The sequence below is a fragment of the Triturus cristatus genome, chromosome 8 (assembly GCF_964204655.1).
Source record: "Triturus cristatus chromosome 8, aTriCri1.1, whole genome shotgun sequence".
In the NCBI taxonomy this organism is placed as follows: Eukaryota; Metazoa; Chordata; class Amphibia; order Caudata; family Salamandridae; genus Triturus; species Triturus cristatus.
Genome location: NC_140591.1, coordinates 574817720 through 574830773, shown reverse-complemented (window position 1 = coordinate 574830773; position 13054 = coordinate 574817720).

Below are 13054 nucleotides of genomic sequence, written 5' to 3'. Positions count from 1 at the left end.
CATGAAGGGAATGTTTTTAGTGGAATGGGAGGGACACCGCCAGTCCTCTGAGCCAGCTTACGGTTCTTGCTCCTCTTCTTCATCACAACTGTCTTCAGGTCATGCCACCACTTCATGATTTCATTTCTGTTGTGCGGGGTTTTCCCTACTGGATTGACTGTGTCAACTATCCTTATCCACATTTGTGTTCTGGTGGCTAATGGTGTCTGTTGGACCAGGTTACCAAACAATTGTGGTTCAACTCTGATTATCTCATTTACCATAACCTTCAACTTACTCTCTGTGAATTTAGGCATCTTCTGTGGTGCCATGGTGTGTGATGTGCCAAGGGGTTTGAGGTGTAGGTGTGGAAGTGGTGGTTGTGGTGGTGATGTTTATGGTATGTGATTTGCAAAGGGGTTAGAGGTGCAGGTGTGCAAGTGGTGGTGGTGGTTGTGATGTGTGTGTGGTGTGATGATTTGCCTCTCCTTTCAGCTGTGGTGTTTGTCCCTTCACTTATGGAGTATTGCAAAGGATTCTGGTCAGGGAAGGGGCTGGTTTTATACTCAGCTATGTGGGTGTGTGTCAAAATGGATTATTGCTGTCAGGTGTGTTGAGTGGGTTGTCCCGGGATTTGTACTTTTTGAATGGTGTGTCTTTGGGACGTGTTAGGTGTTTTTGGGGGCAGGACTAGTTTGCTGTGTGCACTTGGTAGCCTTGTGTATTTTCATTTCGACCGCCATTTTTTTATGGCGCGTCCGCAGCAGTGGCTATGCTACTGCCCTTCTGCCGTCTCTCCCATTCATCACTGTTTGCGACCGCGGTGGTCGGAAGCAGTGGAACTTACCGCGGTCACAATGGGGATATCCTAATTTTCCGGCCAATGTCTCCGATGTCCTGACGGCGGGTTGGTGTGCTTCCTCTGCAAATCCAAGTGCCTCTGACGGATTTTCGCCTTCTCCACCCGCTACGGGTGTTTTTTCGGTGGCTCCTACCGCCGCGGTCATTTTGTTTTGGTGGTAGATCCTAATCGGACTGCTGGCTTTGCCGCAGTACCGGCGGGCGGTTGTTTTCCACTACCATGGAGGTCGGGGTGGTTTTCCGACCGCCATCCTAATGGGCCCCAATATTTTTAGCAACTATATTTTTGCAAACGATATTAAACACTTCGCTTTTTTTAAAATCGATATTACTTACCTTAAGTCGATATTCTTGACCACAATTTTCTTGCTGTTGATATTTCTGAGCCATGATATTTATTACTTGATATTTGTGGAACTCGATATTTTTTACCCGATATTCTGTATGCACACCATTCACAAAGGTAAACATAGACCTAAAGTCTAACTTTACTACATTTCAGAATTTACAAAGGTAAGCTTTACTAGTAGAAGCTTACCTTGGTGAATACTGAAAAGTAGTAACGTTAGACTTTTTGTGGTCTAACTTTACCTTTGTGAATACTGAAAAGTAATAAAGTCAGACTTTTGGTCTAACTTTACAATTGTGAATCGGGCTCTCTCTCTCTGTCTCGCTCTCTCAAATTACTCTGAAATTTAAGCAAACTTGAGACAGATATTTTCTTGCTCTTAATTCTTTGCAATATAAACAATAATTAAATAAAAAGAAAAAAAAGAAACACTTTTACTGAAATATCAAATAAAAAGTTATCCACTGTTCAGGAGGACAGATAAACTGAGAAATAAAGTGAGCAGGACTCGGACTGGACAGAACGAAGCAAAATTCAGAAAGAGCAGTTAACAAGCCTTTTCCAAAAATACAGAAATAGACAATTACCTGCTGCTGCTCTGAGGCTGCGGTACTTTTTTTTTTTGCAACAACACACTTTTGAGGGGACATTGGTGACTGGCTTTTGAGTTTTTTTTTAAAGTAGCAGGACCATGCCAGTGGCGTAATGAAACTTGTGGACAGTCCCCTGCAAAGTACATGAATAGGGCCCCCCATGCTCCAGCCCACTCAGGAGGTCTCAGGCCAGGGGCCCACTACCTTTACACAGTGCCGGAGGGGCCCCCTGGAGCTGGGCTCCCCTGCCCCGCAGGGGCTGCAGGGGCTATTGTTACTCCACTGGACCTTGCAAAATATGTCTGCTAAGCAGTGCTCTTATAACCACTGCTTCTGCATTGTAAAGCTGTAGAAGTTTTAAAGACAATAATTTTATATTTGTGAGAAGGATGTCTTCGCAAGTTCTCACACATAGGGCCTCATGTAGGTAAATTACATTTACCACTTCATAAATACCGAATCATACCGATTCGGTATTTATGAAGTGGTAAATGCAATGTAGGTAAAAAGTCGGTAAATATTACCGATTCGGAAAAATTCGGTAATTACCGAATCGGTATTTACCGATTCGGTAATGAGGCATACCTTCCCATTGATTCCTCAATGGGAAGGTATGCCTCATTACCGAATCGGTAAATACCGATTCGGTAATGGGGGGAGCACATTCAAGGGTGGCAGGGTGTCACATTGACACCCTGTTGCACCCCTGATTCCAGATATTGACAGGATGAGAGCCTGTGTATAACTGTGCACTGTTCACAAAGTGTCTAGTCTGACACGATACAATTTTTGAAATCATAATGTGTTTAATTTTCAACACTGAAACAAGACATTATCTAGAGTTTTTCACAATATTTGAATGTGAACCAACGAGTAAAAATATTGAGGTTTGTACCAAAACAAATTCATGTCATGTATGCATAAAGAACTCAGTTACATACAAGAAACATGTGTGGCATTAATTAAATTACATGTTATAGACATCTGATAATGCAACAAAATTACAACACAACAGAAATGTCAATGCCCAATGCATTTCGGAACCAGCCGGTTCCTTCGTCAGGGGCAAATCTGAAAAATAAAAAATAAACCATTTTGCTGGTGAGTACTATTCACTTGGGGCTCAATCTCTGAATATAATGATGAACAAGCGTGTCTCAAAAAGGGTTACCTGTTCGTGTGTGCTATTATATATGCTCTGAAACAAATAAGAATATGACCAAGTCAGCAACAACTAAGGCTGTGGGATGTACGTGAAAAATGACAGCAGATGATTGCCAAATTCACGCTTACCTGATTAGTAAGGAACCTCGTGATTCTGAAATTATAAAGAACGAACCATATGGGGTTACTGGGGATAACAGAACCTGGGATAAAGTAAAAGTGCTCAGGTATATTGGTTCCCGAAGAGATAAAAATCTTACCTCTGACGAGATACTTTTAGGAGCTGTGTGGAGAATGAATGAAAGATATCAACAGACGTGCCGTATGTAATAAGTGGAGAGTAACGATATGTGCGGTGTTAACAACTTGCAAGCGTTACCAAACAGGTAAAGGTCTTACCTCTAGTAAGATGTCTAAGGAGCTGCGAGGAAAGTGAAGAAAACAAGGTTTTAGAATCAAACACGTGACCGAGGTTAACGGATAAAAAACGGCCACCGTATATACTCGTGGCGGAAACCTTACCTTAAAGGTATTTCGGAACAAGAGTAACCGACGATTCTCCTCACAGGATAGGCGAGTGTAAAAAAGTCAAGAATGAGGATGCTACTTCAAGGTAGAAACCGGAACATAAACCGGAAGTGCTCGAAATAAACAGCGGACAATTGCAATCAACAAAGTGTTTCTAACTGAACGGACGCACAAAGGCGCCATCTTAGAACGGAGTCAATAGACTTCCAAACGAATTAGCAGATACACCTGGGTTCAAGGAATATTGTAGTGGGAACAAAGAAAGTATAAGAGAAAGAAAGAAAAGCAAAGTCCTCAGAGAAAGATATTAATCGTTTACGACTGTAGACTAGCGATCGGAAAAGCAATCAGAAAATCTCAGAAGCTGATTTTCCTGCCGAGAACTTGTCACTCTTTCGGTAAGAAAAGAACTGCAAAGTGCAAGGAACTAAGAATACAGCCTCTGGAGTTGAGACTGAACCTCTTGTTTTACGAGACAAAACATATAAGGAGTGTGGGTGCAAAGCCGGCACTTGTGTGGGGATTAAGATCGATTGGTCACCGGGGGAAACGAAGGGATGATCTGTGGCTTAAAAGTAGTGTACTGGGTGATGATAAATGTGTGTCATGGTGTTGGTAATTTAGTTGTGCTGAAGTACTTGTCACTTGCCTAAAATATATGAAGTCACCTAGGGCTTCTTGGGTTAGTCGGTCAGCTCATGATTAAATGAAACAAGACATGTCTAACCTGTCATTAAGACCTGTTGGTGCCATGGTGTCCAAAAGTTTGATCCAAAAGATCTCCCTTTGTAGGAGTCTCAGGTGGGTATTGACTCCTTGTTGTTGCTCCACATGTTCGATTATTTGGAATCTAAGTTGTGATATAGAATGGCATGCTTCGTGCCAGTGGGACGCCAGAGGTGAATTTGTGCTCTTAGTTCTGATGCGACTTTTGTGTTCTGTAAGTCGTGTTTTCATTTTCCGTTGGGTTTTTCCAACATATAGTTTGCCGCAGGGGCATTTGATCCCGTAGATTACATTTGCGGTGTTACAATCACTGGTATGTCGGAGCAGAACGTCCTTGCCCGTAGTGGGATGTTTTAAGATGTTTCCTGGGATGATGTTATTACAATGCGAACAGTTTTGACATTTCATAGTTCCTTTTTTGGTTGAGATGATCTGGGGTTTCTTCGTAGATGATATTAGTTCTCGGAGATTTTGACCTCTTGTGTAGGCATGCAGAGGCAATTCGCGAAAGATGTTGTTAAAATCGGTTTCGTTGGATAGTAGTTCCCAGCGTTTGTTGATGATTCTTTTGATAGCAGTGGAACTGGTCGAGTATTTAGATAGAAACACTATGTTTGATTTGTTTATTTTTCGGACCGATGTGAGTAATTCTCCGCGTGATTTTGCCATCGCTCTTTGTGCACAAGAGTCAATAATTGTGGGGGGGTTCCCCCGTGCCTGGTATTTTTCTTTGTATTCAATGATCTTGGCTGTGCTGTCAGATGTGTCTGAGCAGATTTGTTTGATCCGAATGAACTGGGAGTAAGGTAGATTATTAATGAGATTATTGGGATGGAAGCTGGAGAATTGTAGCGCATTGTTGCGATCTGTAGGTTTGGTGTAGACTGTAGTGGTTAGTCCATGTCCATCTGGGTTTTTGTTGATGGTGACGTCGAGATATTGAATGGTCCGGGTGTCGATTTTGTGGGTGAATTGAATCCTTGGGTTGTGGGAATTTAGAGTGGTTATCATTTGTTCGAGGAGTTGCTGTGAATTAGTCCAAACCAAAAAGATGTCATCAATGTATTGACAGTATGTATAGATGTTTGACCACAACTGGGGAATATCCATGATGTACTCCTGTTCGAACATAGCCATAAAGATGTTGGCATACGATGGGGCCCCCGGAAAACCCATAGATGTTCCCGAGAGTTGAGTGTAGAATCTTTCGTTCCATTTGAAGTAACTGTGGTGGAGGCAAAAATGTAGTAGTTGTAAAATGAAAACTTTTTCTGTGTCGATGTCTTCGCGTTGGAGAAGGGCCCATTCAACTGCCTCCATACCTGTGGAGTGAGGAATAGAGGTGTAAAGAGCCACCACATCGATGGTACACAATAGCCAGGTGGATTGGATGTTGGGTTGAATCAGCTCAAGTTTTTTGAGGAAGTCTGTGGTATCCTTAGTGTATGACCACCAGTTCTGCACAAACTTCTGCAAATAATGATCCAGATATTTGCCCACGGTGTCAAAAATTGAACCGCATCCTGAAACAATAGGTCTGAAAGGTGGTTGCTGTAAATGTTTATGTATTTTGGGTAGCATGTAGAGATGAGGTCTGCGCGGATCTGGTGTGGTGAGGAACTGTTTGGTTTGGGCATCGATCCACCCTAAATCATATGCTTTTTTCAGGATGTCTTGTAAGATAGTGTCAAGTTGTGATGTTGGATCGGTTTGTAATGGTAAATATGTGGATTGGTCATTCACGTGATTGTTGACTTGTTGAAGGTAGAACTCTGTATCCATTTTGACAATTGCTCCTCCCTTGTCAGCGGGTTGGATGGTTATATCTGGGTTATTGGCAAGGGTTCTCAATGTGATTCTTTCTTTGTTCGTCAAGTTCTGGTGTGTTTTTGAACGAAGAGTCAAATTTTTTATGTCCTTTTTGACCATGATCTCAAATGTGTCCAGCATTTTGTGGGACACTGGGGCTTGGAAAGTACTGCGAGGCTTACATTTCGTGAGTTTACCGGTTTCTGGGGTTGCATCTGTGGCCACAATGTTAGAGAAATAGTGACGTAAGCGTAATGTCCGCATAAACTTGTACAGTGCAACATCTATTTCCAATTGGTTAGCGTGACTAGTAGGAACAAAGGACAAGCCTCTATTCAAAACCGCTTTTTGGTGGGGTGTGATGTTAACTGATGAGATGTTTATGATCAGGGAATGTTCTTCCCGCTGCGTAGCGATTTTCCTACCCTTTCCTCGCCTGGTTTTGTTGTTACACTTTGTGTCTCTGGTTGTAAGACTGGTGGTAGTCCTTGGTCCGGGGCCTGGGACAAAAAAGACACCGAGCTTGTTTTATCGGCTTGTTCAGTAGTATCCTTGGTTGGAGTTTGTAGGTTAGAGGACGAGGTTCCCGGCTGCACTGGTATTCTAGATGTTGAGATGTCCTTATCTGAAACCAAACTTTCTTCTGATGAATGTGTATTTGGTTTACGAGGTTCAAATCTTTTGCGTGCATATATTTCGGCCCAGGTATAAACCTCGTTTAACTTGTAGTCGATAGTATCTCTTTTGTACTTCCTTAGTTTCCCCTCTTGTAATTCTCTGCTGTACTTGTCTAGTTTTATGTTCAAGCCTTCTAAATTAATTCGCCAAGTGTCATGTTCTAACCTGGTTTGAAGTTCCTCTTTCAGTGTGTTAATTTCTTGTTCGAGATCTTTGATGGTTTTAGAAAGCTCCTCGATAATAAGAAGAATCAGGTCAAGGGAACATTTGTTGAGGATTGAGAACCATTTATTCATGAAGGTGGGGTTAAGGTGGAAACGGAATAACATGGGTCTTATTGAAAGTCGTAGTCCTCTGGGGATCCGTTTGGCTTTATGATACTGTACTAGTGTGGAAGCATGTAGTTGTTGGTTGAGTTGACATCTGGTTAAATATTCAAGTTGCTTGAGTTGTTGCGAGATTGAGCCGCTGTGTGTGTCCATGTTTTTTACTTCCTGAATTAAAGAATAAATTTCAGATGCTTGATCTGTGGTATAAACCAAAGTAGTTGCTCTGTTGTCTGTTATGTTCGTTATTGATTCAAATGACATTTTTAGTTGGGGTGGGTGCTTCTCCTTGATGGACAAAAGGACTGGTGATACAGAGGTTATATGGGGAGAGCACTCCGGTATAGAGCCAATCTTATCGATAGTTCTCGGTTAGTGAAAACAGCGGTGCTACAGTTATGCAGGAGTTTGTCCTCTCCTACTGAGAATGAAACCAGATATTGACAGGATGAGAGCCTGTGTATAACTGTGCACTGTTCAGAAAGTGTCTAGTCTGACACTATACAATTTTTGAAATCATAATGTGTTTAATTTTCAACACTGAAACAAGACATTATCTAGAGTTTTTCACAATATTTGAATGTGAACCAACGAGTAAAAATATTGCGGTTTGTACCAAAACAAATTCATGTCATGTATGCATAAAGAACTCAGTTACATACAAGAAACATGTGTGGCATTAATTAAATTACATGTTATAGACATCTGATAATGCAACAAAATTACAACACAACAGAAATGTCAATGCCCAATGCATTTCGGAACCAGCCGGTTCCTTCGTCAGGGGCAAATCTGAAAAATAAAAAATAAACCATTTTGCTGGTGAGTACTATTCACTTGGGGCTCAATCTCTGAATATAATGATGAACAAGCGTGTCTCAAAAAGGGTTACCTGTTCGTGTGTGCTATTATATATGCTCTGAAACAAATAAGAATATGACCAAGTCAGCAACAACTAAGGCTGTGGGATGTACGTGAAAAATGACAGCAGATGATTGCCAAATTCACGCTTACCTGATTAGTAAGGAACCTTGTGATTCTGAAATTATAAAGAACGAACCATATGGGGTTACTGGGGATAACAGAACCTGGGATAAAGTAAAAGTGCTCAGGTATATTGGTTCCCGAAGAGATAAAAATCTTACCTCTGACGAGATACTTTTAGGAGCTGTGTGGAGAATGAATGAAAGATATCAACAGACGTGCCGTATGTAATAAGTGGAGAGTAACGATATGTGCGGTGTTAACAACTTGCAAGCGTTACCAAACAGGTAAAGGTCTTACCTCTAGTAAGATGTCTAAGGAGCTGCGAGGAAAGTGAAGAAAACAAGGTTTTAGAATCAAACACGTGACCGAGGTTAACGGATAAAAAACGGCCACCGTATATACTCCTGGCGGAAACCTTACCTTAAAGGTATTTCGGAACAAGAGTAACCGACGATTCTCCTCACAGGATAGGCGAGTGTAAAAAAGTCAAGAATGAGGATGCTACTTCAAGGTAGAAATCGGAACATAAACCGGAAGTGCTCGAAATAAACAGCGGACAATTGCAATCAACAAAGTGTTTCTAACTGAACGGACGCACAAAGGCGCCATCTTAGAACGGAGTCAATAGAATTCCAAACGAATTAGCAGATACACCTGGGTTCAAGGAATATTGTAGTGGGAACAAAGAAAGTATAAGAGAAAGAAAGAAAAGCAAAGTCCTCAGAGAAAGATATTAATCGTTTACGACTGTAGACTAGCGATCGGAAAAGCAATCAGAAAATCTCAGAAGCTGATTTTCCTGCCGAGAACTTGTCACTCTTTCGGTAAGAAAAGAACTGCAAAGTGCAAGGAACTAAGAATACAGCCTCTGGAGTTGAGACTGATCCTCTTGTTTTACGAGACAAAACATATAAGGAGTGTGGGTGCAAAGCCGGCACTTGTGTGGGGATTAAGATCGATTGGTCACCGGGGGAAACGAAGGGATGATCTGTGGCTTAAAAGTAGTGTACTGGGTGATGATAAATGTGTGTCATGGTGTTGGTAATTTAGTTGTGCTGAAGTACTTGTCACTTGCCTAAAATATATGAAGTCACCTAGGGCTTCTTGGGTTAGTCGGTCAGCTCATGATTAAATGAAACAAGACATGTCTAACCTGTCATTAAGACCTGTTGGTGCCATGGTGTCCAAAAGTTTGATCCAAAAGATCTCCCTTTGTAGGAGTCTCAGGTGGGTATTGACTCCTTGTTGTTGCTCCACATGTTCGATTATTTGGAATCTAAGTTGTGATATAGAATGGCATGCTTCGTGCCAGTGGGACGCCAGAGGTGAATTTGTGCTCTTAGTTCTGATGCGACTTTTGTGTTCTGTAAGTCGTGTTTTCATTTTCCGTTGGGTTTTTCCAACATATAGTTTGCCGCAGGGGCATTTGATCCCGTAGATTACATTTGTGGTGTTACAATCACTGGTATGTTGGAGCAGAACGTCCTTGCCTGTAGTGGGATGTTTTAAGATGTTTCCTGGGATGATGTTATTACAATGCGAACAGTTTTGACATTTCATAGTTCCTTTTTTGGTTGAGATGATCTGGGGTTTCTTCGTAGATGATATTACTTCTCGGAGATTTTGACCTCTTGTGTAGGCATGCAGAGGCAATTAGCGAAAGATGTTGTTAAAATCGGTTTCGTTGGATAGTAGTTCCCAGCGTTTGTTGATGATTCTTTTGATAGCAGTGGAACTGGTCGAGTATTTAGATAGAAACACTATGTTTGATTTGTTTATTTTTCGGACCGATGTGAGTAATTCTCCGCGTGATTTTGCCATCGCTCTTTGTGCACAAGAGTCAATAATTGTGGGGGGGTTCCCCCGTGCCTGGTATTTTTCTTTGTATTCACTGATCTTGGCTGTGCTGTCAGATGTGTCTGAGCAGATTCGTTTGATCCGAATGAACTGGGAGTAAGGTAGATTATTAATGAGATTATTGGGATGGAAGCTGGAGAATTGTAGCGCATTGTTGCGATCTGTAGGTTTGGTGTAGACTGTAGTGGTTAGTCCATGTCCATCTGGGTTTTTGTTGATGGTGACGTCGAGATATTGAATGGTCCGGGTGTCGATTTTGTGGGTGAATTGAATCCTTGGGTTGTGGGAATTTAGAGTGGTTATCATTTGTTCGAGGAGTTGCTGTGAATTAGTCCAAACCAAAAAGATGTCATCAATGTATCGACAGTATGTATAGATGTTTGACCACCACTGGGGAATATCCATGATGTACTCCTGTTCGAACATAGCCATAAAGATGTTGGCATACGATGGGGCCCCCGGAAAACCCATAGATGTTCCCGAGAGTTGAGCGTAGAATCTTTCGTTCCATTTGAAGTAACTGTGGTGGAGGCAAAAATGTAGTAGTTGTAAAATGAAAACTTTTTCTGTGTCGATGTCTTCGCGTTGGAGAAGGGCCCATTCAACTGCCTCCATACCTGTGGAGTGAGGAATAGAGGTGTAAAGAGCCACCACATCGATGGTACACAATAGCCAGGTGGATTGGATGTTGGGTTGAATCAGCTCAAGTTTTTTGAGGAAGTCTGTGGTATCCTTAGTGTATGACCACCAGTTCTGCACAAACTTCTGCAAATAATGATCCAGATATTTGCCCACGGTGTCAAAAATTGAACCGCATCCTGAAACAATAGGTCCGAAAGGTGGTTGCTGTAAATTTTTATGTATTTTGGGTAGCATGTAGAGATGAGGTCTGCGCGGATCTGGTGTGGTGAGGAACTGTTTGGTTTGGGCATCGATCCACCCTAAATCATATGCTTTTTTCAGGATGTCTTGTAAGATAGTGTCAAGTTGTGATGTTGGATCGGTTTGTAATGGTAAATATGTGGATTGGTCATTCACGTGATTGTTGACTTGTTGAAGGTAGAACTCTGTATCCATTATGACAATTGCTCCTCCCTTGTCAGCGGGTTGGATGGTTATATCTGGGTTATTGGCAAGGGTTCTCAATGTGATTCTTTCTTTGTTCGTCAAGTTCTGGTGTGTTTTTGAACGAAGAGTCAAATTTTTTATGTCCTTTTTGACCATGATCTCAAATGTGTCCAGCATTTTGTGGGACACTGGGGCTTGGAAAGTACTTCGAGGCTTACATTTTGTGAGTTTACCGGTTTCTGGGGTTGCATCTGTGGCCACAATGTTAGAGAAATAGTGACGTAAGCGTAATGTCCGCATAAACTTGTACAGTGCAACATCTATTTCCAATTGGTTAGCGTGACTAGTAGGAACAAAGGACAAGCCTCTATTCAAAACCGCTTTTTGGTGGGGTGTGATGTTAACTGATGAGATGTTTATGATCAGGGAATGTTCTTCCCGCTGCGTAGCGATTTTCCTACCCTTTCCTCGCCTGGTTTTGTTGTTACACTTTGTGTCTCTGGTTGTAAGACTGGTGGTAGTCCTTGGTCCGGGGCCTGGGACAAAAAAGACACCGAGCTTGTTTTATCGGCTTGTTCAGTAGTATCCTTGGTTGGAGTTTGTAGGTTAGAGGACGAGGTTCCCGGCTGCACTGGTATTCTAGATGTTGAGATGTCCTTATCTGAAACCAAACTTTCTTCTGATGAATGTGTATTTGGTTTACGAGGTTCAAATCTTTTGCGTGCATATATTTCGGCCCAGGTATAAACCTCGTTTAACTTGTAGTCGATAGTATCTCTTTTGTACTTCCTTAGTTTCCCCTCTTGTAATTCTCTGCTGTACTTGTCTAGTTTTATGTTCAAGCCTTCTAAATTAATTCGCCAAGTGTCATGTTCTAACCTGGTTTGAAGTTCCTCTTTCAGTGTGTTAATTTCTTGTTCGAGATCTTTGATGGTTTTAGAAAGCTCCTCGATAATAAGAAGAATCAGGTCAAGGGAACATTTGTTGAGGATTGAGAACCATTTATTCATGAAGGTGGGGTTAAGGTGGAAACGGAATAACATGGGTCTTATTGAAAGTCGTAGTCCTCTGGGGATCCGTTTGGCTTTATGATACTGTACTAGTGTGGAAGCATGTAGTTGTTGGTTGAGTTGACGTCTGGTTAAATATTCAAGTTGCTTGAGTTGTTGCGAGATTGAGCCGCTGTGTGTGTCCATGTTTTTTACTTCCTGAATTAAAGAATAAATTTCAGATGCTTGATCTGTGGTATAAACCAAAGTAGTTGCTCTGTTGTCTGTTATGTTCGTTATTGATTCAAATGACATTTTTAGTTGGGGTGGGTGCTTCTCCTTGATGGACAAAAGGACTGGTGATACAGAGGTTATATGGGGAGAGCACTCCGGTATAGAGCCAATCTTATCGATAGTTCTCGGTTAGTGAAAACAGCGGTGCTACAGTTATGCAGGAGTTTGTCCTCTCCTACTGAGAATGAAACCAGATATTGACAGGATGAGAGCCTGTGTATAACTGTGCACTGTTCAGAAAGTGTCTAGTCTGACACTATACAATTTTTGAAATCATAATGTGTTTAATTTTCAACACTGAAACAAGACATTATCTAGAGTTTTTCACAATATTTGAATGTGAACCAACGAGTAAAAATATTGCGGTTTGTACCAAAACAAATTCATGTCATGTATGCATAAAGAACTCAGTTACATACAAGAAACATGTGTGGCATTAATTAAATTACATGTTATAGACATCTGATAATGCAACAAAATTACAACACAACAGAAATGTCAATGCCCAATGCATTTCGGAACCAGCCGGTTCCTTCGTCAGGGGAAAATCTGAAAAATAAAAAATAAACCATTTTGCTGGTGAGTACTATTCACTTGGGGCTCAATCTCTGAATATAATGATGAACAAGCGTGTCTCAAAAAGGGTTACCTGTTCGTGTGTGCTATTATATATGCTCTGAAACAAATAAGAATATGACCAAGTCAGCAACAACTAAGGCTGTGGGATGTACGTGAAAAATGACAGCAGATGATTGCCAAATTCACGCTTACCTGATTAGTAAGGAACCTTGTGATTCTGAAATTATAAAGAACAAACCATATGGGGTTACTGGGGATAACAGAACC